The following is a 6,000-nucleotide window of genomic DNA, read 5'->3' as shown; positions in this document are numbered from 1 at the left end:
ACCCACTGTTCCACGGGTAGAACAAGTGTCTTGCACCACAGGGCTGAAATTTCCAATTCCCCACCCATTTTACAGATGGTAAAACTGAGGCCACAGACACAGGAGTCACCGGCCAAGATTTCATGATGATGCCAGGACCCAAACCCAGAGTGCCCTGACTTTTGAAGGCACCGACTGACCAATAGTTTGGAGACGCCGAATCTCTGAATCACTCAGCCATCCTGGGGACAGTTTTCTACTTTTTCTTTTCTTTCATCTTTCAGCATTATCCGACATCTAACTCAACACAGCGGACTTGTCCCTCCAGCCCTGAGAACAGCTTAAAGAAAGAATGGATTGCTGAGTCCACTCCCCTCGTCACCCCGACACTGTCCTGCTCCAGGCATGATCACACACGTCTGTCCTCCCTGAGTCGTCCCCCGCCCCTGACGTCCTTCCTCTGCGGCCTCTGGGAAGCTACACCCCCTCCTTCCAGACCTCCTCCGACCCTCCCTGATGGATCTTGGCCCTGCAGATACCAGCCCATTGGCCCTAACCCCTGGGCATTTAAACGACCTAAAGACTCCCTCTGGACGGTATTCATTTGCCGTGTTAATGAGATAATTGATCTGTTCTCATTTACTCATTTGTTTATTCAACAAAGGTTTCCTGAACACCAGCCAAGAGTCAGACACTGCCTCTAGTCACTTACCTCCTAGTGAGGGGAGGGCAGCCGCCGGGAGGAATCACTCAGGACTTTGTCACAGCTGTGAGGTGCTGGGCATCCCGGGGGATTCAGCAGGGCGCCTGTTCCAGCCTCAGCTGCCCTCCCAGTGGAGGGACCTCGTCATCGAGGAAAGAGTCTCTCCCGTCACTGCGGGCGCTCTCTGGAGGTGAGGGCCCTCGAGGTGTCTGAACCATCTTGTGCCTCCTCCTGGGTGGCCGTGGGGTTTGCGGACAGTGATCCTGGCTCTGCCGCCCCTGAGTGAAGGTTTGGATAGAGTCACTTCCTCTTGGGTCTTGGTTCCTCTTTTGTGAACAGAACTGGGGCTCCTACCTCATCGATTCACTGCTGGATGGAGAAGTAGCCCCCAAGTACACGGAGGGAGTGAGGCCAGCTGCAGGGTACGGGGTCCCTGAGCTCACCTTCCGGAGCAATGGCCTAGAGCAGTGGCCCTGGAAGATGCTCCCTTTTCTGTGGATTTGGGAGCATCGCCTCCTCTTGTGTGGTCTCTGCGCTATGACCTGTAGGGCAAGAGGGTTGGACCACGTCCCTCCCAGGCTGCTGGAGGAAGCCTGCTGCCTAGAAACGGGACAAGTCGTCAGGTCTCTGCCCTGAGTGGTCTGGGCTTCATCTGTCCCCTCCCTGCCCACCGCCATCCCCAAGCTCTCAGACAGTGATGAAAATGGGAACACAACACCTCTGAAGATGGAGAATAAAATAAGCACTATTCACCCATCACCAACTAAAGGGATGTGGAGGAAAAGCATTGGGCAAACAGCCTCGCCATCCTGCACCATGGAACCCCGAGGGCCGAGCTGGACTGTCTTTAAATTATGGACCTTGGGAAACTGGAAGGCAGAAGAGAGAAGAGAACCACGCTCCCAGGAAGTGGGGGACAGAGGATGGGGCCCCCGGGGGACCTGGACAAGGACACCTAATGGAGGCCCCCTCTCCCGACTGGAACCACCACCTCCCTCTTGTCCCCTGGTTCTTGGTGACTATTGAGGCGGGCAGTCCCACACCTTGTATTATTTTTGGAACGTTCCATGAAAGTTAATAAAAGAAAGCTTCAACTAAAATTGGAGTCAGGAGGGCCTGTAGAAGGAACTCTCACACCCCACCACTCACCGTCAATTACCCGAAACAGGAAGACATCAGTTATCCCAACAGAAAAAACATCAGTCACTGACTCCAACAGAAGAGACATGCCTTGCGCTCCTCAAAAGGCAGGCCAACTACTTTATCCAGAGGGAGGAAGACTTCCTTCTTGCCCAGCAGCAAGCCCATCCCATCCTCTGCTGCACCCTTCTCTTCTGCCTTCAATCTTTCCCAGCATCAGTGTCTTTTCCAATGAGTCAGCTCTTCGCCTCAGGTGGCCAATTAGATCTTTACATTTACTCAGTTAAATGTTGTTTTTTAACAGTTTCAATCAAGGGAATTCTTTCCTTGGTTCTTATCTCGAGCTTTCTTGCTGGAAGTCCTAGAACTCATTTGGTCTCCGGTCATTCCCATCTAGTTGGAGACTCACTCTGGCCAAGTCAACATTCCATACGTTTTCAAGTGTTTGGAACAATCGCTACACACAGACCTCAGGGCTTTGGCACCAGGGGGCCCTCTGGTTTGACTGTCTTTTCCCCACCTGTCCACCTATCATATCCCTCATGAGTCAGCTCTGAGACGCCCCTAACCCCGCAAAGCCCTGGCTCTTTGCTCCTTATTCCCATCGCACCTCGAGCACCCCTGCCGTGTTTCATGGTGACTTTCTCTGATGCTGTCCTGTCCCTCTAGAGTTTCTGGAGGGTGGGGTGGATCTAAGAGGGCAAGAGGGTCTGAGGCTGAGCTTCCTATCTAAGGTGACTGACCCTCTCTGAACTTCAGCTTCCCATCTACAAAGTGGGAACGATCCATTCTACTGTAATTCTACCTGGGCTGCATATTAGCCAAGGATACTGACACTGGCTCCTGCAGTCAGTTCAGTTCAGTTCAGTCGCTCAGTCGTGTCCAACTCTTTGCAACCCCATGGACTGTAGCACGCCAGGCCTCCCTGTCCATCAACAACTCCTGGAGTTTACTCAAACTTATGGGCATTGAGTCGGTGATGCCATCCAACCATCTTGTCCTCTGCCATCTCCTTCTCCTCCTGCCTTCAATCTTTCCCAAAATCAGGGTCTTTTCCAATGAGTCAGCTTTTCCCATCAGGTGGCCAAAGTATTGGAGTTTCAGCTTCAACATCAGTCCTTCCAATGAGTATTCAGGACTGATCTCCTTTAGGATGGATTCGTTGGACCTCCTTGCAGTCCAAGCGACTCTCAAGAGTCTTCTCCAACACCACTGTTCAAAGGCATCAATTCTTTGGTGCTCAGCTTTCTTTATAGTCCAACTTTCACATCCATACATGACCACTGGAAAAACCATAGCCTTGACTAGACGGACCTTTGTTGGCAAAGTAATGTCTCTGCTTTGTAATATGCTGTCAAGGTTGGACATAACTTTCCTTCTAAGGCAGGAAATTAATTTCATGACTGCAGTCACCATCTGCAGTGATTCTGTAGCCCAAGAAAATAAAGTCTGACACTGTTTCCATTGTTTTCCCATCTATTTGCCATGAAGTGATGGGACCAGATGCCATGATCTTAGTTTTCTGAATGTTGAGTTTTAAGCCAACTTTTTCACTCTCCTCTTTCACTTTCATCAAGAGGCTCTCTAGTTCTTCTTCACTTTCTGCCATAAGGGTGGTGTCATCTGTATATCTGAGGTTATTGATATTTCTCCCAGCAATCTTGATTCCAGCTTGTGCTTCATCCAGCCCAGCATTTCTCATGATATACTCTGCATATAAGTTAAATAAACAGGGTGACAATATACAGCCTTGATGTATTCCTTTTCCTATTTGGAACCAGTCTGTTGTTCCATGTCCAGTTCTAACTGTTGCTTCCTGACCTGCATACAGATTTCTCAAGAGGCAGCTCCTACAGTCAGCAAGCCCTGAAATCTCAGTGGCTTAACCCAATGCTTTTGAACTGTGGTGTTGGAGAAGACTCTTGAGAGTCCCTTGGACTGCAAGGAGATCCAACCAGTCCATCCTAAAGGAGACCAGTCCTAGGTGTTCATTGGAAGGACTGATGTTGAAGCTGAAACTCCAATACTTTGGCCACCTGATGTGAAGAGCTGACTCATTGGAAAATACCCTGATGCTGGGAAAGATTGAGGGCAGGAGGATAAGGGGAGGACAGAAGATGAGATGGTTGGATGGCAACACCAACTCAATGGACATGGGTTTGGATAAACTCTGGGTGTTGGTGACAGACAGGGAGGCCTGGCGTGCTGAGGTTCATGGGGTCACAAAGAGTCAGACACGACTGAGTGACTGAACTGAACTGAACCGAACCCAATACCAGTTTATGGTCACAATCTGGTCCCAGATGGACATGTGGCCTCTGAGGTCACCTCGGCAAGGAGAGTGAAGGGAGGAGGGAGCGAGAAGGGAGGAGGGAGAGGGAAGGGAGGAGGCCGCCCAGGGCTTCTTCACTGCCTCAACCCGGAAGCCACTCAGGTCACGCCCACTTGCTCTTTCTAGGCCGTAATTCCATCCAATACCCCTGCCACTACAGAGGGGGCTGGGAAATGTAGTTTTCCTGGGTGCGCAGGAAAGGGAAACTGAACCGGGACTTGGCCTGGTTGGACTTAGCCTATGGTGGACACATAGCCTTGTCTCCATGTATGGGTGAGAACGAAATGACAAAGAATGTGGGCTCCAGGTGCAGAGGCTGGCACAGAGTAGGCGCTCCGTGACTCTGGGCGCAGAGGCTGGCACAGAGTAGGTGCTCCGTGACTCCGGGCTCAGAGGCTGGCACAGAGTAGGTGCTCTGTGACTCTGGGCGCAGAGGCTGGCACAGAGTAGGTGCTCCGTGACGCTGCTGCTCATCCTCCAGCGGCATCTCATCCGCAACCCAGCCCAGCGTCTGGCCCCCAGCCGAGGTCAGGTGGGTGCTCTGCACAGCACCCCACCGCGGACCCTGTCCCCAGGCTCCCCTGGCCGCTCTCCCCGCAGCCTCCCCTCCGCCTCTGCCCTCAGCTTGCCTGGGGCTGCTGTCTCCCCCTTCGGCACCTGGACCACTGTCTCTTTTCAGAGCATTGATTTGCAATCGGCCAGAGCAGCTCTAAATGGGCCAGTGAGGCCCCTGTCTGTGCTGAGTTAGCTCCATTTAGAGGCTCGGGGCTGTGGAACGCAAACCTGTTCTGCCTCTCTGGGGCCAACACCACCTCCCCAGTCCCTGAGAGACGCAAGAGTCACATCCAGACTCGGGGCTGCCGCAGCTGCTTTCCTAACCAGGGCTAGCCTCGCTCTCTCCCACAGGTCCTTCTGCTGGCTTAGACGAGTAGCCGGGAGCCATGGCCAGGCTCATCAGGTTCTCCCACCCACTGGGGGTGGGCAGGAGAGGGTCTCTGCTTCTCCCCCACCTGATGGTCTCTTGAAAAGTACACAAGATTCGGGGCCTAAAGAGAGAGTGGTCCTTGACACACGGCAAAGCAACTCATCCAATCACCATGACAACTTATATAAAAACAGGTTTTATCGGCCCCAGTTTACAGGTGAAGAAGCTGAGCTCAGAGGTCACCAAGCAGTGTTTTCAAAACTTATCTGGCCAGAAAACCTTTTTTCCTACATGGAGTAAATGCAAAACACTTTAAAACATGCCCCCGGGCTGGCCTATTTTTACCCTAAAAGTTGATTTGACACATCCATTCAAAAGCTTAGCATGCGCTTCTCCTAGCTCAGGGGTTCTTAACCAGAACTCCAAGAGTCTGGGGCCTTCCAGAATTTGCATGTGAAGTATTATGTGTAGTTGGACTTTTCCAGCAGGGTCTATAACTTACAGTAGGTCTCCAGAGGGCTCTGGGACCCAGGAGGAGTCAAGAACCGCTGCCCTGGTTTGGGTCCCTACAGAGAAGGCCCAGTTTTGATCTGGGGTTTTGCAAAAGTGAATGGAACAGCAAAGATGTGGGGGAAAGCACCAGGAGCGGGAGAAATGGCCCGTGCAACAGCAGGGATGAGGGGACAGTAAACAGATGAGCTTGGCTGGAGCAGAACGCGTGTTTGAGAACAGTGACAAATGAGGTCGGGGCATTGAAAGGACCTCGGAGAACAGGCTGAAGCATTTCGATTTGATAGGAGCCATAGGACATCTTGGGGCCCGCAGTGGCAGCTCAGAACATGGCTTGTGGAAGACGAAGGCAAGAGCAGAGGGGAGAGATGAGCTACCCTGATGGGGCTCCAAGGACAGCCAGCTCCAGGG

Source organism: Bos indicus x Bos taurus, chromosome 2, assembly GCF_003369695.1.
Source record: "Bos indicus x Bos taurus breed Angus x Brahman F1 hybrid chromosome 2, Bos_hybrid_MaternalHap_v2.0, whole genome shotgun sequence".
Classification (NCBI taxonomy): Eukaryota; Metazoa; Chordata; class Mammalia; order Artiodactyla; family Bovidae; genus Bos; species Bos indicus x Bos taurus.
The sequence above is the reverse complement of the archived record's forward strand: the minus strand, read 5'-3'. Positions refer to the sequence as shown.